Consider the following 20,978-nt stretch of genomic DNA (forward strand, 5'->3'; position numbering starts at 1 on the left):
CAGAACCTCTGCCCCAAATGTTTCACATGGGCCTGTTACAGCGGCACCAGGAGGCTGGTTGGTGCAAAACACATTTTTGGACAGTACTCCAAAAATGTTGTCCACTGATCAGTGTAAAACTTTGTATGCGCACTCCCTAGAGGCCAAGGAAAAACCTTTGCCCCGCATTTTTCACATCTGCCTTTTATAGTGGCACCGGGAGGCAGACTTGGGTAAAACCCATTTTTTGATATTACTCCCTCAGATTTTATAAAAAAATCACACAAATCAGTACAGAGTACCTCTACAGTCATGTGATCAAGTTGTATACTCTCCGATATTTCATATTCCATCCTGATTGGCTAACATTGGCTTCCAAAGTTGGCAGGATTGGTCAGTTAAAAAAAAAATCTAATCATGAATGCAGCTTGCCCTTTCCGTGAAACTTTGCACACACATTAACACTAGGTCGAGAAACAAATGCCACCCTTTTCACATTGGCCTGTTATAGCTCCACCAGCAGGTCGACTTTTGCAAAACACTTTTTTGGAATAAAATCATGCATGCAGCATCCGATTGCAGTGAAAGGCCGAAGACAAGGCACCCTTTTCACAATGGCCTATTATACCACCACCAGGAGGTCACAATAATCTTCCTGACCTGGCGTAGACCAGTGCTCCGAAGAGCACTGCCTCTAGATTCATATTATAAGGATGCACAATTTTTATATTTTGATGTAAACCACTTCAAGAATGTCACCCATGCTGCTTTGGTGCAACCTGAGATAGCCTTGCCAAATGTGACCTTTGCTCAACCTTTATCCTGTTCCTAACCCTGCATTTTCCTGTCTGTCACCATCCACTGTGTCTTTGAACAACTTGTATGTAATCTGTGTATGTGTTTTGCATTTTTGTGTTTACTTCTAAAATACCTGTAGCTGTTTTGTCCTCTTTGAGACTATATCTGGTGCCATTATGCTCTCTGTAGCTCTTTGAACCTGGCCTGTAGAGCGGAGAGCAGGTTCATGTTCATATGAGTTGTTCTCCCTCTCTTTCTCTCCTCTAGATCCCTGTATCTGTTTCTCAGTCTCCCTTTCTATATTTCTACACATAGTAAAATCACTGTTTTATACCTGTAAACCTGTGATGTGACAATAATATTTGAGTTTAGTGTTAATTTAACTCCCAGACAATATCTAGTCTCATAACAACATCACAACAGTGATATAATATCGATATATTGCCCTGCCCTAATCGCCATCTATAAATGATTGATAGTAGACACCAGATGGACCCTTACAGGTTCGTAACAGTGTACAAATGGAGCCAAATGGACCCATAATAATTCAAATTGTTGGTTCAAATTTCAGAGTGAAATTAATTAACACTAAGGATTTTACAGTGTAGACTGGGGTTCCAGAGATAAAGACTGTATCAAATGGGGGTCCGTGGCTTTAATGAATATCAAACGGGCCTGGCGCCCCTTGAATTTAAAAAGGTTGAGAGTCACTGCTGTACTGTATGCGTCTGGGTTTGATATGAGAGCACTGAGCATGTATAAATAAGTAAACAGCCAAGGCTTCATACCCCCACCCAGCCACCCCCCAAAAAGCAAATAAATGTAGGCCAAATTCACCCACCCACCTAAAACACAAAAAACATTCCCTTCCCCCGACACCTCTCTTATCTCCTACCACCTCCTTATCCACACACCCACACCCCTGACGCTGGCTGGCACCAAGCGGGCATGCACGGCACGCATGGTTTGCCTTGCACACACACGCGCGCACATTTACATGCATTATGTGTGTACTCAGGAAGCACATAATGTATTCTCAGTGGTGAAATCCTAGACATTCACAGGCGCACATTGCTAGCTGTCTAAACAGACGGTGTATTTGTGGTGAATAGAAGCGATAGATTTACACAGAGAGACAACAGGGGTGGTGGGTGGGGGCTGTGGGGTGACATGACGTTCTGCGACGCGTTTGTTCGTCTCTGTGCCCGACCGTAGGAAGTGTGTGGAATGTGTGCACGGAATTCCCTTTGACCTCGACAACAGTAGACAGACAGACTTCCATGGGTCGGTCGGTCAGACAGACAGACAGACAGACAGACAGACAGACAGACAGGTCAGTGATATTGACAGTATAGAGAGAAAGACCCGATGTGGGTCAATGGAGGGGGTCCTGTCGACTCCTGTGTACAAATGTGATGATAATTAAAGCAGAAATAACCTTTCACCTATAAATAAATAACCCCCAACCCCCGTATTGTGATGACCTCCCACAACCCACAAGGGTGGGGGACACAGAGGGGATTTCCTCTGCTGTGAAGCACACACACACACACACACACACACACACACACACACACACACACACACACACACACACACACACACACACACACACACACACACACACACACACAGAGACAAACTATGCTAATCCTCCTGGTGGATTAATAATCCACCGCTGTCTCTGCTGTCACTTGAATATGAAACACTCACACACACACAGTCACACACACACAGTCACACGCACGCATACAGTGTGTGTGTGTGTGTGTGTGTGTGTGTCTCGTTTGTGTGAGTTTCAGACATAATAAATCTGTTTTGTTTGCTGACCAGCTGATTAAAGACAGTAATCAGCTCCACTGTACATAACTGAACACACAAACCCAGAGTTAACCCTTCAAGACCTGTGGCAGATTCTACAAATCTCGAAATATTACGAATTTTCTGTGAAGTGAGCGGTGCTTTTATGAGTTCATTTCATTAACCCATTTAGGCCTAGAATTATTGAATGCTTTAAATATTGAAAAATAGCAGATATACAAGCTCACAGCGCTGCGAGCTTGTAGATCTGCTATTTTTGAAAAAAGTTGTGAAAATGTGTGCAAATCTTTGAATATATGTATTTTCAAAGCGAACGTTTGTAACTCAAATGTTGCTTCTGGTTGGTCCCTGGAACAAAATATTTTGAGATGGGGGTCCACTGGCCAAATACATATCATTTTGGGGGTCCTTCACATGAAAAGGTTTGAGACCCAGTAGTCTCTCAAGAACAGAAGTGAAAAGGACCTTTTCTTTGACGATGGCTAGAGCCAGATTGCTGACATAGAAACATGGGTTTTTAAAAAAAAACTATATAATACAAATAAATAAACTATAATATACAAAGAAATGGCTGACAACGACCAGTAACAATAATCAAAATAAATAAAGTAATACAGCCAAAACAGGCCATATCGAGGGCTTGGAGCGCAAAGGGCCTATGTGACATTTTCAGAATTTTACAGGAGAGCAAAAACAAAGTTTTAATTGACTGTAACTATTTTATTAAAAACAACATGCGTAAGCAGTCTGTACTTTTATACATATTAAGCTAAAAGGAATTGATATTTTAATAGTTATATATATAAAAAAGTACAAAACAATTTAAAAAAAATACAAAACTAATACGTGTAAGCTAAAACGTCACTTAGGCCCTTTGCGCTCTAACATTGTATAGCTTTTTGCTTCACGTTTAGGGTCTAAGTGACATTCAGAAAATAATAATACTGGACCAGAGACAGTAACTTGTTAGTAACTGCTCCGATCCACACCAAACTTGGCATGAACACTAATCAGGGGCCTGCCATCAGAGTAGCCACACCAGGGGCCACATTTGGCCCCCAGTTACAAAAACAGAGGCCCCTGGGGGCCCATGGGTGCCAAAAGTGCACCGTTCGTCCAATCTGCGCCAATCTTGGCATGAACATTGTTCAGGGGTCTGCAATGACAATAGTCACATGAGGGGCCACATGTGGCCACCAGGGGGCACAATAGGGGCCAACTCAGGGGCCCCTGGGGTGCTAAAGGTGCACCGTTGCTCCAATCTGCACCAAACTTTGCACAAACACTGTTCAGGGGTCTACCATGACAATAGTCACACCAGGGGCCACCTCACAGGCCTTATCAGGGTCCCCAGTGTACCATATCAGGGGCCCCCAGGGGCCTCGGGTTCCAAAGGCACACCATTGCTCCAATTTGCATAAACTTAGCATGAACACTGTTTAAGGGTCTGCCATGACAATAGTCACACAAAGGGCTTCACCAGGGGCCCCAGGGTGCAAGTGGCCCCTGGGGGCCCCGGGGTTCCAAAGGTGCACCGTTGCTCTGATCTGCACCAAATATGGCACAAACACTGTCCATGGGTCTACCATGACAATAGTCACACCAGGGGTAACCTCACAGGCCTCATCAGGGGCCCCAGTGTACAATATCAGGGCCCCCCAGGGGCCCCGGGGTGCCAAAAGCACACTGTTGCTCTGATCTGCACCAAATATGGCACAAACACTGTCCATGGGTCTACCATGACAATAGTCACACCAGGGGCCACCTCACATGCCTTATCAGGGTCCCCAGTGTACCTTATCAGGGGCCCCCAGGGGCCCCGGGTTCCAAAGGCACACCATTGCTCCAATTTGCATAAACTTAGCATGAACACTGTTTAAGGGTCTGCCATGACAATAGTCACACAAAGGGCTTCACCAGGGGCCCCAGGGTGCAAGTGGCCCCTGGGGGCCCCGGGGTTCCAAAGGTGCACCGTTGCTCTGATCTGCACCAAATATGGCACAAACACTGTCCATGGGTCTACCATGACAATAGTCACACCAGGGGTAACCTCACAGGCCTCATCAGGGGCCCCAGTGTACAATATCAGGGCCCCCCAGGGGCCCCGGGGTGCCAAAAGCACACTGTTGCTCTGATCTGCACCAAATATGGCACAAACACTGTCCATGGGTCTACCATGACAATAGTCACACCAGGGGCCACCTCACATGCCTTATCAGGGTCCCCAGTGTACCTTATCAGGGGCCCCCAGGGGCCCCGGGTTCCAAAGGCACACCATTGCTCCAATTTGCATAAACTTAGCATGAACACTGTTTAAGGGTCTGCCATGACAATAGTCACACAAAGGGCTTCACCAGGGGCCCCAGGGTGCCAGTGGCCCCTGGGGGCCCCGGGGTTGTGACTATGCCCTGGTGTGACTATTCTCAGGGCAGAACCCTGGACAGTGTTTGTGACAAGTTTGGTGCGTAATGGGGCAACAGTGCGCCTGTGGCACCCAAAGGCCCCTGGGGACCCTTAATGTGGCCCCTGGGGGCCCCTAATGTGGCCCCTCGTGTGACTTTTGTTGTGGCAAACCCCTGAACAGTGTTTATGCCACGTTTGGTGCAGAGTGGACCAACGGTGCAACTGTGTCATCCAGGGGCCCCTGGGGGCCTTGATTTTGCACCTGGGGGCCACACATGGCCTCTGGTGTGGCCACTCTGAATGCAGACCCCTGATTAATCTTTTTTTGGTGCGGATCAGAGCAGTTTCTGGCAAGTTACTATCTCTGTTCCCTTGTGTTACCCAGGGCCCACCAGGGGCCCTAATGTGGTCCCTGGGGGCCCCACAAGGCCCCTGGCGTGACTATTGTCATGGCAGGCTCCTGAACAGTGTTTGTGCCAAATTTGGGTGCCTATTAGGGCCACGGTGTGTCTGGTTTGGTATTCTACACGTGCACTAAAGCCTTTTGCGCTCCAAGTTCAACTGAAGGGTTTCACATGAGCCTTTTTGGTTTTTAGGCTTTATTTCAAAAAGTAAAAGTTATTATTACGAAAGATTTTCACCATCTGATAGAGTTCGCAGAGACCTTTAAAATGATGTAAAAAAGTCATTTTTGCAAAAAATGTCACATAGGCCCTTTGCGCTCCAAGCCCTCGATATACTGTATTATACTAACTTAAGTTAGTATAATGTTAGAAGGTTTTGAAAATGTATCATTTATAATGATATTTGTGATCAGGCAATTATGTAATAAGTTAATACGTTTGACAGGTGTATCCTCAGCTCCTGTATTGTTTTATTCTGATCAGATTTCCTGCCCTCTTAGGCCAAGAGAGGCATTTGTATTGTGTGCGTGCGTGCGTGCGTGCGTGCGTGCGTGCGTGTGTGTCTGTGTGTGTGTGTGTGTGTGTGTGTATAATATAATGATATATAATAACGACAAAACCGAAAAGAGCGTTCAGTCAGAACTGGTAATCAAAATTAGTCTTAATTAGGTTTTGTAGGTTAATTACTTATAATATCCTGTTCTTTCAACAAACGCTGAAACGTAGACAGAGTGGGATCATGTGCTCTCTGCCTACAGCTGTGAAGCTGTTACTAGTTTACACATTACTGTGTGTGTGTGTGTGTGTGTGTGTGTGTGTGTGTGTGTGTGTGTTTGTGCGCGCACGCTTGGGCAATTTTCTTTCTTGTACAATCAGCTGTAATATACGTAGGTTGCATGCATATGTAATGTGGTATGTTTGCGTGTATATATATATAGCTCAGCTTTAGCCCCGGTCTCAGCTGTGTTGCACATGTTGTGACCTCATCACTACACACCAGGATATGACAGTTTGACATGCAGCTCAAAGCCAGAATCACAACTCCAGTTCAACAAACAAACAAGGTGCCCTCTGGACATCATTAACCAACGTTGATGAATAGAGATGCAGCACCTCTGTACTGCGCTCTCTCTCTCTCTCTCTCTCTCTCTCTCTCTCTCTCTCTCTCTCTCTCTCTCTCTCTCTCTCTCTCTCTCTCTCTCTCTCTCTCTCTTTTATTTAAATTTTTATTTTGAAGGACCAACCAAATCTGAACACCAATTGAACGTGTATCTCTGAAACTGTAGTAAAACGGCAAGCAGACACAGCAGCAAACAGTTAAATTGGCCACTTAAAAACGGCAGCTGTTACTGTGATGAATGAAGGTCCCATCGATGATATCCAGTAAACGTAAAGAAATGCCCAGCCCGCCTCAGCAACATGAATAAGAAATAGCAGTGAGACCTATTTTAATTCTCTAGCTTGCTTGATTCTGCTCTTGTTGAAAGGATTAAACAAGGGACAGATAAGATATGTCTGCGTTAGAAAAAGAGGCTGCGTTTCTACTTTCTATAGTAGGATTTAGCACAGTGGAGTGCTAAGAATCCAGTAAACACATTCCAAAATATGAAAAAGGTAGCAGTTGAAATCAAAGAGGACAAAAATACTCACATTTCCACTTGTTTATTTGGCTCACATCACAAAAAACTCAACAATACAGGTATATACAAAAGGACACGTGTTTCTGTCTGCACTTGATTGGAGTAACACATAGGGCCCTATTTTTGTCCATGCTAAACCCTAAACCTCTAAACTTCTTTGCGTTTTTTTCACTCTTTTGAAAACGCATTTTAAAATACTTCAAATAGCCGACACGTTATGAGCTTGTGGATCAGCTATTTGAACTATTTAAAAATACGTTTAGGGATTTAGGGTTTAGCAGGGACGAAAATAGGGGCCATACTCTGTATTTTCCTTCATGTATCTGCCACGACCAATCAAACTCATATCAGGAATGTGAATATGGCCCTAATTTTGTACATGTACCAAAACATTGCGGATTGGGCCTTTTAAGGATATTTGGTGGATAGAATGCTATCGGAGGCAGAGTGTGGGAGTAATGTTGCACAGATGAGGTGCTGTTGTGTTGGTTGTATCTTGTTGAGAGTGGGTGAACATTCTGTGTTCACAGAGATGTCATGTTGAACCGACCACAGTATTGAACTGTCTTATTTACACCCTTAGGTATATCTAGCAGGGGCTCAAATGTATTTCACTTAAATCTAACATTTGGTTGAGGGGCTCTGTAGTCTATACTAGTTTCTTTCGCCCCCGTCTACACATATCTTGAAAATATCCGATTTATTATGTGAGTTGCGGTGCACTGTGAGCTTATTGATTGGATATTTTCAGCAGAAGATTTCCAAAGGATACAGATGCTGACATTTAATTATTTAAGCTCAACTAAAGGTCTGTCTGAGATTGCAGTTTGCGGTTGTGCTCCAATTTAAATGGTGTGTGTGTGGGGGGGTATTTTATTTTGTATTTGGTAGAAACACGAGTAAACTCAATACAACTTAAACCCATGATATACACATGCCACAGTTATACATGCCAAGTTCATAGTAGAGCAGGTCATCGTTGAGAAAGAAACCCAGACATGCCGGGGGATTAGATCTTCATCACCCCCGTCCATTATGCACAGCACACAAGCGCTTTGTGAGCTTGTAGATCTGCTATTTCAACTATTTTTTGCTTGACACCGTTGTGTGACACAGAGAACATTTAAGTGGTTAATCGTATCCTTGATATACTGTATAGAATTAACTGTGAAACGTAATACGACACGCCTCTCGTCTAATCGAAAAAGTAATCGGTAGACTAAAAGCTAGGAAAATAATCGATAGTTGCAGACCTAATCTAGATGGCTCAGGGGAGCGTTGCATCACATCCTTGTGTGTACGGACCATTACCGAGCGTTACATCACATCCTGTGTGTGTACGCATCAGTAGTACACACAGTGTGAGTATACAGGCATTGATGAAGGTGTCTCCCTGGGATTGATGATGTGGGAGGCAAATGGATTCCATCTTCTCATGCTCTGACGTACACTGGTTTTCAGTATGCACAAAAAAGAACAGATTTACAAGCTTGTAAGCTTGTACATGTAGATCAGCTATTCACGCTATTTTCAATATATGTTTTTAAAGTAAATAAAATTAAAATTATGAAATATGTCAGTAATCTGCCCTGTGCAGTATGAAGCCTAAATGGCAAACAGAAGTTATGTTTGTATTCATATGTTCTAGTCGTCAATGCCAAAAACACAATTAAATCGTTAATCGTAATTATTTGTGTGACAATTAATTGTCAGCTTAAATTTGTAATCGTGACAGCTCTACTCAGAGTGTCCTACCAGCTGCTCTTTATATCTTGACCTTTACAACCACACCCAACCTGATGCTACATGCGTATGCACGCAGGCACGCACACACTTACACACCTTTACAACCACGGCTAACTTAATAAATGCGCATGCACGCACACACGCAGGCACGAATAACACATTGTTGTTGTCGGACAGAAACCTTATATCTACAACATGTTTTAGTAAATGAATGCCCTACTTCACCATACCGTGTTGGGCAAAAAGTCGTGAAAATAGCCAATCTACTGTACAAGCTCTACGAGATTGTAGATCAGCTAATATATTTTGCCATTTTTTAAATATTTTGGGGTGGATAAGTGTGTGTGTGTGTGTGTGTGGGGGGGGGGGGGGGGGGGGGGGGGTTATAAATATTGAATTGAAAAGTATTAGCAAGAAGAGCTAAAGTGACTAAATATAATAATAATAACTACAATTTCATTTTCTTTTCTTTTTTCAATTCCCTGAAAACCATCTGACAGTTGGGATATAGTACAGTCTATGCACGTGCGTTTGTGTGTGTGTGTGTGTGTGTGTGTGTGTGTGTGTGTGTGTGTGTGTGTGTGTGTGTGTGTGTGTGTGTGTGTGTGTGTGTGTGTGTGTGTGAGGATGAATAGAGGCTGATATTTCTGGGTTCTCTCGTTCTGTCCTAGTTCGGGGTCCAAGGAGACGATGGAAGTGGGGCAGCAACGTGACCGGCCGCTCAGAACGCTGTTCTTTAAAAACTAGAGCAAATACCGTTCCTGGAGAAAAAAAGATAGAGGAAATATGTTTTGTAGAAATAATAATTTGAAAGGTAGGTAGACCGTAAAATCCTCAGTGTTAACCTAACACCGGTCCATTTCATCACAGCTGTGCCCTCGCAGAGTTATAAATGGCTAAAATAAAATGGAGGATTTTATAGTGTACCTTCAAAAGTGAAATAATAGCACTGAGTGAATGTAAGCCATGAAAACCAGGAAAGCATGTGTCATTTTAGATTTTATACGTTGGCTATTCAAAAGTGGCAGAGATATAGAAGCTCACAGCGCATCACTGTGCGCTGTGAGGAAGGTACAAATATAATGATAATATTGAAAATGACAGCATGGCCCTGAAAAATAACGTGTTCAACGTATGTTAAGAATTGAGCTCCGGATGCACGATAAATGGAATGCCACTGGAAAATAGAGAAATGGAGGGAAATAGTGTGTGTGTGTGTGTGTGTGTGTGTGTGTGTGTGTGTGTGTGTGTGTGTGTGTGTGTGTGTGTGTGTGTGTGTGTGTGTGTGTGTGTGTGTGTGTGTGTGTGTGTGTGTGTGTGTGTGTGTGTGTGTCGCTATAATGGAGCTTTTCCCCTGCAACTCAACTCCATTTGTTAAAAATTTTGGTATCACCTCCACCGAGATGCCAAGTGAGCTGAGGTGATACCACAAGGTTACATGAAAAGTTTGGGACTACTGATTGATCGGAGATAATCGTCATGACAGACTTAGAAACTCATTTTGTTGGGCTTTTTCTTATTGGTGATTTAATCGTGTATCGCTGATTGTAGGGTAACTTACACCACTTATTATAAAAAAGCAGAATTGGATTTTTGGTTTTTGAGACTTGCTATTGAGAGTGTTTAATTGTATTCCATTATTGGACTGAATAAGCTTCCCACTAGAGAGGAATTTACTTAACAGCAATGAGCTCGGTGAAATCAATACATATTTAAGTTTTCCTTTGATACTTAAAGATCATCTGTGTTGGTATTTATTTGGGGAAATAATGGATTTGACCCAGATGCCAACAGTGAAACATTAAAACCGTTGATTTAATATCAATACCCTATTCAAACAATGACTCCATTTAACATCATTATCTTATCTTTAATGAAAGTCATATCCATCGCCGCTTGTGCTGTGGTTCTCGGCGAGCAGACCTCATGGTATAGAGATCTGTCTCCAATTCTGTCTCAAATGCAAAATAAGTGCCTCCCGGATTACCGTAATTCCTCTAACCATGTGCATTTGAAAAGAGTTAAAATTGAAGTATAAAAAATATAGGCTTAAGTGGTTAATCAAATCGTTGATTTAAAAAACGATAAAAAACTAAGCGAGTCTCTTTGAGCTGGTTCTTTGCAATGGAAATGCCACGAGAGTGTAATTGTTCCCAGCTCCTCAGCGCAACAGTCTTACTGGTAGTGCTAAAAGTTGACACGAGGTAGTTTTCAAGGAGCAAATAAATCTTTTTGTAGGAGGAATGTTCCAGTAGCTGAGGAAAAACAACTTGTGTGTGTGTGTGTGTGCGCGTGTGTTGTGAGTGAATGAGGATGTGTAGCTGATACCGTACTGTATATGTCAGATAATTTATTTATGTTTTGCTTTGTTGTAAAATGTGCTTCCGTATGGGTTTCAATGATTGTTTCTACAAGAGTGTGTGTGTGCGCGTGTGTGCATGCGCGTGTGTGTGTGTGTGTGTGTGTGTGTGTGTGCGTGTGTGTGTGAGAGAGAGCATGGCCCATCAGCATTCAGCAGGCTTTGGTCAAAAAACGACTGGTCAAAAAACGGTCATATAAAATTCCTGTGGGACAGCGAGCCATCCCTCTGCTCTGCAGTGTAAACGCACGCACGCACGCACGCACGCACGCACGCACGCACACACGCACGCACGCACGCACACACACACACACACACACACACACACCTACATACCCTTGTATACATATACATACTGCACATACATATACTGTACTGTAGAGACAAACAGCACACGCACGCACAAATGCATTATGGCTGTTGTGTACTCTGTGTTTGTACACACATACGCTGCATGTGCACTCTTCTCTTACACAAGCAGACATGTGCACACACACTTGCGTATGTAAACAGAGGCAAACATGCATGCGTGCGTGCACAATGCGTTTGGTTTGTAACCACTTTCCACATGGAAAGCCCTCAAACCGAACCAGGCAAAGTGTTTATAAAACGCTGTGGACAGAGATGTGAGAATCACTGAAAGATGGAATGCCCTTCCTCTGGAGTCTGTGCCCCGGCGTCTTACTGGTATGAGAAACGGCACTACGGTTCTACAGACAGGGATCTCCATATATGGGCATAAAAGGGATTGTATGTATGATGTCAGTTGTCATGTCAAGGACCCCCAAATTGACACTTATTAGCCTGCCTCCACACAATAAAGTCCTTAGTGTAAAGTAACACCAAAGGTTAAGTGTACAGTGTATGTGAACCAAATGGACCCTTATGGCTCCATTTGGTTCAATTTCTACACTCTCTGAGATAAAACTATGTTCTGTCTCATTGCCTTTCTCCTCTCAACAAAAGGGTAGATCATTTATTAGTCTTGTCTGTCTGGCTGGCTGTGTCTTTTAGCCTGCCTTTTAGCCTTTTATCTCTTCCTTCCTCCAACTGTCTGTCCACCCATCCTCCTGTCCATCCATGATCTATCCAAGTATCCATCCATCTAATCTATCTATCTGTCTGTCTGTCCGTCCGTCCATCCGTCCATCCCTCCCTCCCTCCCTCCCTCCCTCTCTGACATGACGCTATAGTTTGTTTGCAGGGATTTTACCCCCAATCCAACTATTGATGCGGAGGGCCAAGCAGGCAGTGTTAGTTTTCTAGACTAAGACTAAAAGACTTTGATATATAGCCGACTAAGATTAAACAATTTCAGATGACTAAAGCTGGTTGCACACTGCTGCGTTTTTCTTTGCGAAATGCGTTTTTCAGGTCAAGGAGAGAGATAGAGAGCAAGGGACCGAGTGGTGCGCGAAACGGGCGTCAGTGTGCAAACGTGACTGACATAACGTGAGGTTGAATTTTTTATTCACGCGTTCCGAAATTCACCCCGATATTCGGCCCGAAAAACGCAGCAGTGTGCAACCACCTTTAATAGGACTAAAACTAAATGGTGTGTTATTCGAAAGACTAACACTAAATCATTAACACTGCAAGCAGGGAGGCATTGGGTCCTATTTTCATCTTTGGTATGGCCCAGCCGGGGGCGTTCCAGCCTTAGGGTAGACAGTCGACACTCTTAAACCACAAGGCCAATGAGCTGGTCATATCGTACGTAAGGAATACACTCTCTGTGAAGCCATCAAATCCCTTCATACGCATGGTGCAATGCTGTGCTGTGCCACATCCAGCTTCACATGAGGCCCAATTTATATTCGGCTGCATGACGGTGTCTCTTGACAAAAAGAACAGCTTTACAAGCTAACAACGCGGCGCACCACCGCAACATGTTGTTAGCTTGGAAACTGTTGTTCTCTGAGTATTAAATTAAGCATGAGGCTGGTTTATATTCCTCTGCAATGTTCTGCTCTCTCTCTGCACGCCTGTGTGTGTGTGTGTGTGTGTGTGTGTGTGTGTGTGTGTGTGTGTGTGTGTGTGTGTGTGTGTGTGTGTGTGTGTGTGTGTGTGTGTGTGTGTGTGTGTGTGTGTGTGTGTGTGTGTGTGTGTGTGTGTGTGTGTGTGCGTGCGTGCGTGTGTGCGTGCGTGCGTGTGTGTGCCCGCGCGCGTGGCATTTGTGTGTGGAGCTTTCATTGTGGGTCACGGTGGGTTGTTAAATCCCCAGCCCTTCCTCGTTACTCTCTTGCTTCTCTCTTCTTTTCTTATTATTATTCACACCCTTCTCTCTCTTTTCTCTCATCATTCCTTCTCTCTGTCATTCCTCTTCCTGAGACCTGGTGGAGTCTTATTCCGTTGTTATGTTTTATTTTTTTTATTTTTCACACTGATGTTTTGACGTTTCATTTCCTAAATCCCTGCCTCATGTTCTGCTCTTTCATCATTCTGTTCAGCTGTGTGTGTGTGTGTGTGTGTGTGTGTGCGTGTGTGTGTGTGTGTGTGTGTGTGTGTGTGTGTGTGTGTGTGTGTGTGTGTGTGTGTGTGTGTGTGTGTGTGTGTGTGTGTGTGTGTGTGTGTGTGTGTGTGTGTGTGTGTGTGTGTGTGTGTGTGTGCGTGTGTGCCCGCGCGCGTGGCATTTGTGTGTGGAGCTTTCATTGTGGGTCACGGTGGGTTGTTAAATCCCCAGCCCTTCCTCGTTACTCTCTTGCTTCTCTCTTCTTTTCTTATTATTATTCACACCCTTCTCTCTCTTTTCTCTCATCATTCCTTCTCTCTGTCATTCCTCTTCCTGAGACCTGGTGGAGTCTTATTCCGTTGTTATGTTTTATTTTTTTTATTTTCCACACTGATGTTTTGACGTTTCATTTCCTAAATCCCTGCCTCATGTTCTGCTCTTTCATCATTCTGTTCAGCTGTGTGTGTGTGTGTGTGTGTGTGTGTGTGTGTGTGTGTGTGTGTGTGTGTGTGTGTGTGTGTGTGTGTGTGTGTGTGTGTGTGTGTGTGTGTGTGTGTGTGTGTGTGTGTGTTCAATGATTTGCGTTTTTCATTTTGTCGAATGCCACTTTTGTTTTGAAGTGTTTTTTGCAGGCGAACATGAGCCTGTGTGTAAATGAGTGGATAGCTCTCTCTCTCTGTGTGTGTGTGTGTGATGTGGAGTCTGTCATTAGTGTGCTTCAGGGAGAGGCCTCCTTTTCCTGTACAACCAGAGGATGCAGCTGTGACACATGCATACGTAGACACACACACACACACACACACACACACACACACACACACACACACACACACACACACACACACACACACACACACACACACACACACACACACCATCATTTCCTTCATCCTTCCTTCCTTCCTTCCAACCTAATCTCCTTCCTTAACTTCCTCACTGCTTCCCTTCATCATCCCTCCATCATCAATTTTGGCATTTAGCAGACACTCTTAATCCAGAGCGATTTACAATAAGCAAGCTGGTAATACATCAATACTATAAGCAAGGTAATACATCATTACGATACATCAATACAATAAGCAGGTAATACATCAACATCAATACATCAAATGCACAGACATATCAATCTAGACAAAAATAACATAGATAGACCGAGCACCTAATCAGTAAAAAAGCTTTAAATAAAAACCTAAAAAGTGCTATCTAGCTTTCGTGTATATGGTCATTGAGGGTAGGCGAGTGCTACGGTAAGTGCTATGGGTTTATAGGTGGAGTGTGAAGAGGTGAGTCTTCAGGCCATGGCGGAAGCTAGGTAGTGAGTCTGTTCCTTTCCTTCATCTTCATCCCTCGCATCTTCCCTCCTCCAGAAACCAGGCTGTTCCTGTGTTACTATGGCAACATGATACATTCTTCTGTTTGAACTGCCGAGACCCCACATTCCTGTGTGTGTGTGTGTGTGTGTGTGTGTGTGTGTGTGTGTGTGTGTGTGTGTGTGTGTGTGTGTGTGTGTGTGTGTGTGTGTGTGTGTGTGTGTGTCTGTGTCTGTGTCTGTGTCTGTGTGTTTGTGTCTAGTCTGTCTTTAACTGTCCCTTGAACCTGTGTCAGAGACAGGACACCATGCTTATTCACAGTCGGGCCGAAACCTCCTATCCCTGTATTTTAACTTTGTATGTTGTTTGTTTGTAAAGTAATGCCTTGCTTCGTCATACAAAAGTGTCACACAAAAGTACCTAAAATAGCCGATCTACAAGCTCCCAACGCACAACAATACATTGTGAACTTGAACATCTCCTATCATCCACTATTTTAGGAACCTTTTTAAAGTGAAAGTGTTATTGTTTTTACCAGTGAAAAGCATTAACAAATGAGCTTGTGACTAAATAATAACTACTTTGGATCCATTGGAAGTTGGAACATAGGTTATTTTTTCTTTTCTTTTTTGCAACTTCTCCTGAAAAGGCTTTGAACATACAAGGTTTCCACCCCGACAATGATGACTACTTCCTCTTTGGGGAGGGCAAAGGTCACGTCCTCTTCCCATGATCCTATGTTCACTTCCTGTTTTAGCAACGCAATCTGTCACATCATCACACACTGCACCGGGTCACCCAAGAGCCACGGTGACATCATTCATATGTGCACTAATGCATGAATATATGCCACCTTCATGTATATTGTATAGAACCGTGGTTCTCAAAGTGGATTCCAGGTACTTGGTGGGTTCTTTTATCGGGGTCTAAATTGACCCACAAGTCTGTAACTCTAACAGTATCCATTTTTATACTGTCAGAGTTAAGGGACCTTAAAATATGAATAAAAAGATTTGAGAAACACTGGTATGGAACATTTAATAGGAGTCCTGTTGACTCAAAGTGTTTTCAGTGATGAGTCAAATGAACCACAACACAGGCTTTTTGTTTGCCTGTATCTCAATAATTATGTTTAACAACATATCCTTTATACTTTTTGTTAACTTACAACTTTCTTTTTTTAAGATATGGCAATTTCTGAAAGTGATGATGCAGAAATAGAGGGGGTAGGTAGGTACTAGCAAGAGAGAGAAAGAGAGAGTGGGGAGGGGGTTCAATCACTTGAACATCAGCATCCATATTCTGGGGGGAACAATGGCTACACATAGGCTATAGCAGATATACAACCATCTTGTGAGCTTTAAAAAACAAGTCCAAGTACAGATCCAACTTGGGTCCAGTTTACTAAGTCTAGAAGGTTGTAAGTGCTTAAGGAGGGACGGTAAGGATGTGAGGTGGATTCCTGTGAAGCTGTTAATCATGACTCGTTCACATGTGCGTTCCTCATGGATAGGAGCACAGCAGATGTGAGGAGGAACAGGATTGCTAATGGAAAAAAAGAGGAGAATTGGGGCAGAACCAAAGCACTTAATATTTCTGTTGAACTGAGTCAGACACCAGGGAGGCTGGAGTCTGGAACTGGAAGATTTTGAGTGGTTCTAGGTTTTTCCGCTAGGGGACAAGCACACACAAACACATGCATGCACACATGCACGCACACACGCACATGCACCCACACACACTGACCATGCTTTTACCTAGAAGTCTATCTGTCTAATTGTCAGAGAGAGAGAGACTGACAGATTGACTGGCTGACTGAGTAATAATCACAGCATATTGTTGGCTTGTAGATCAATAAGAGACAGAGAGAGGCCAACAGAAGGAAGTTTGGCGCAGAAAGCTGTGACATCCGACATTTAGTGACACTCAGCAGTATGTTCTCACCAAGAAATAAAGCTCTCATTCTTCTTCATACTGTCTAGTATCTAATCTCAAGTTCTCAACATAATATCAATGTATCTGCCACAATTCTTCTTCCGAACTTTGGTTTTCGTCAAGTCAAGCGCAGTGATGACGGCTCAGCCAGTGTGTGTCGCAGCATCAACAACAAACTGAAGTTTGTTTATGTTTCTGGGAGGCTTCATACTGTGACATTTCCTCATTAATGTTCTGGTCTGCTGGAACGAGGGCTAGAATTACCTTGCCAGCCAGCCAGCCAGCCAAGCTGTGATTTTGTCTGTCTTGAGTTTGTCCAGTCTGTTGGCCAGATTGGCAGGTAACCAAACATTAACCGGAGGTTAAAATGAAATGGATATTATGATAGTGGCAGCAGGTGAATTTGGGGGTTGTAAATGTACTGCCTAGTTTTCTTGGGGGATACATAGGGATGCAAGAGTAAATCGATCTAACAGAATCGATTCTAAAACAATCCTTTTTAATCCTGAGTGTTATTTCTGCATGACACCGTTGTACGGTCTTTAGTGGATAATCGGACTAATAGACTTTGTTGATTATACAAATTTAAACTAGGCTATAAATCAGAATAGTTTTGTGGTGATTCATCCCCCCCCCCCCCCCCTCCCAAAAAAAGAAAAATAATAATAATATGAATATAGAATAATCACTAAGAAGATAATCGATATCCCTAGTGCAATGGTGATGCTATATTAACACATTTTGCTGGGGACCCCCTGTGGGGTTGTGCATCACAAACACAATGCACATTATACTAGCGTGGAACTAGCATAGCATAGTGTGACAGACGCTCACAGCAAGTGGAAGGAGGGAGACCGATGTGAGCGGGAAGCATTTGCCATAAACAGTTTACATTTTCACAGAGAGAGAGAGAGAGAGACACACATAACTTGTCAGTGAGAGAGAGAGGAACCAGGCTTTATAAGGCCTGCCTCTGTCTCTCCACCGTACGTGCTCTCTGCCTCGGTCTGAACTGAACACTGAAAATATAGACTAGGGCAGGAATATCCAGGGCAGTGGTTTTCAAACTTTTTTGACTTTTTTTTATCTGTTTCCATCAGAACTGACTGAAAATAACTTTATACTTGACGTTTAACCACTTGAACCCCAGCATCCGTATTATGGGGGGAAGGTTCGCCAAAAATAGCCGATCTACAAGCTCAAGGCACGTCACAACGTTACACGTTGTGAGCTTGTAGATCTGCTATTTTTGGTTGAGAGTTGGCTGTGGATGGAAAAAGAACTCATCAAGTACAGTGCAAATCAGGTCTGTTTTACAAAGCATAGTGAAGTGATATTGATTTAGTGATGTTGATTAATTCCAAATGTTATCAAAATATTCAGAGGCACCCCTGGACTGGCATCATGGCACCCTAGGGTGCCTGCTGCCATGGCACCCACTTTGGGAAACCAGGATCTAGGGCATGGCAATTTATCGATATCTCTGTATTCTAAAAATGTTTGTGTTTTCTCGTAAATTAATGCCCTACTACTTGATCATACCACAGCGTTACACACAAGTAGCAGATCTACAAGCTCGAACGTGATGCGTTTTTAGATTGTTGATCTGTTACTTTTGCTATTTTTGAGCGGTGGTTACACCGTCTCCTATACGTGGCCGTGTGTGTATGCGTGCGTGTGTGTGTGTGTGTGCGTGTCTGTATGTAGCCTGAAGTACCTTTTTTGACCACACATGTTAAGGGAGGGGCGCTGTTGTTCAGGCCAGGCCAGACACACACACACACACACACACACACACACCCACCCCACACACACAGGCACCCCCCCCCCCCCCCCCCCCCCCCACGACCACCGCTCAGTTCACACGGGTGTGATTTTTTTTAATTTGAGGGGAGTCCTGTAAATTAACTGTTTTGGACCGTTGAGGTCTCCACTACAGCATACTGATATCCTGATATTTGGTCAGAAATATTGTAATATTTGATTTTGTCCATATCGTCTGGCCCTTATTTTTGTTTAGTTTTTATACAATATAAGTGTTACTAATACTTTTGACATGTTGTATTCCGTACAATATCATGGAGGGATGATCAGAGATTTTATGAATGGAAGTACTGTACTTTAACTTGATTAATCTAGAAGCTTTTTGTGCAGTCAGAACATTCTGGAAGATAACATCCTCTAAGATTGAAAAGTCTACTGTTGCTTACTTGAGCGCATACTTAAAGCTGTGGTAGTAGGTCACGTGGTCTTTGTTGAAACGGTTTGAAAAGGGGACGGAGCCGGCCGGGTCCATCACAGATTGATTGACGTTTGCTCTGGGGAGCGCGTCTGTATCAAACAGACCACGAAACCACCTTGCACGAAACCAGGAAATGGCCTCAACATAACATTTTATTTGTAATTCTTTGCAAATAAAATATATATTACCCCCCAAATGTCTTAGTTTTAGCAACATTATTCATGTCAAGTTGTTAGTTTATAAATGCTTATTTGTTGAAATGATAAAAATCGCTATCCCACCCGGAGGTCTGCTGTGACCGTCCCTCCGATGGCTCTCTCTCCCCGAGCCCCTCTTATCTCTCCCCGCTGGTCAGTCTGAGAGAGAGATGGCACCGCCCCTCCCATCAGCTGATTCACAATAGCCTACTGCTCTATCCACCACTGTGCAAATGGACTGTATTGCGTCTTTGGATACTAAAAGATTCTCAAACCCCCCCTCCTCAAAATAGGCAGTTTAAGCATGACGATTTTCAGGATGGCAATGCGAGGCGGAGTACGGCTGCTATGACGTAATCGCCATAGCAGTCAAAATCGTTAAGCAGACAGCCGTCGGTGACAGGGTCCCACCCTTTTTACTGAACGCTTTGGTTCCCATGGCGATGCGTTTATACAGCAGACGTTTTAGGCGCAACGTGGAAAGGGAGCTTCTGGCGTATGACAGACGGCTGGTCTATCGAGCACTGATCATTTCCGGTTACCGTTGCCATCTGCCATAGGCGTCAGCTGTGATACAAGGCAATGCAAAACACTAATAGTTCAGACTAGAAGACAATCTTCCAAAGCATAGAAAATGTTAGTTTTTCCTTAGATGATCTGCTTCTACAACCAATATTCATATCACCACATTGAAGTCATGGACATCTGAGTTTCATTCATAATACAAGCTTTTGTCCAGTGTCTGTTTCTGTCTCTGCAAGTTTATTTGCAAACCATGCTGAAATGACTGGAAATCAAATACTTCTTGGAAGGTCAAGAAAAAACCATTGTGTCAGCACTGCTGTAATATACAGATGACCTCTAGACAGTGAGCAAAACATGGGCTATGCATGCAGCATATGCTGCTTGGTCATTTTAATAGACATGTACATGTAAGTGTTATACTTACACTCTCAGTTAAATTAACAGTACACACACACACACACACACACACACACACACACACACACACACACACACACACACACACACACACACACACACACACACACACACACACAGTAGCAGCGGTGGTGACAGCTCTATCAATATGTTATGTGCCAGGGATTAGAGTGATTATCCTTCCATCTGGGGCTGCTCCCACTCCCATTGTGTTGGCAACTGACTCACTCACTGTATGTGCTGGGTGTATTGAAATGTGTGCGTGTTTGCGTACGTGTGTGTGTGTGTGTGTGTGTGTGTGTGTGTGTGTGTGTGTGTGTGTGTGTGTGTGTGTGTGTGTGTGTGTGTGTGTGTGTGTGTGTGTGTGTGTGTGTGTGTGTGTGTGTGGTGTGTGTGTGTGTGTGTGTGTTTGTCAGCCTGCTGACAACAGACCTGCACACGTGCGTGCGTGCATGCGTGCGTGTGTGTGTGTGTGTGTGTGTGTGTGTGTGTGTGTGCATTCGTACGTGCATGTGTGACCCACTGTGTGGCCAGACAATGCTAAGCCAGTCTGTATTGACTGGCAGCCTGATGTCTGTGTTTGTGTGTGTGTGGTTATTGTGAGTGCTCAGCCCTTTATCCCAAACGCACGCACGCGCACACACACACACACACACACACACACACACACACACACACACACACACACACACACACACACACACACACACACACACACACACACACACACACACAGACAGTTCAGAGAGC

The 20,978-nt window shown here is 43.8% G+C and overlaps 1 protein-coding gene across 1 annotated transcript in view; it reads left to right on the forward strand.

The window, feature by feature from the left end:
• lrch1 (leucine-rich repeats and calponin homology (CH) domain containing 1) overlaps positions 1 to 20,978 on the forward strand; it is a gene marked incomplete at its 3' end in the record, with an annotated part of 101,095 nt that overhangs the window by 13,929 nt on the left and 66,188 nt on the right. The window lies entirely within an intron of this gene.

Source organism: Nannobrachium achirus, assembly GCF_963921795.1.
Source record: "Nannobrachium achirus genome assembly, chromosome: 22".
In the NCBI taxonomy this organism is placed as follows: Eukaryota; Metazoa; Chordata; class Actinopteri; order Myctophiformes; family Myctophidae; genus Nannobrachium; species Nannobrachium achirus.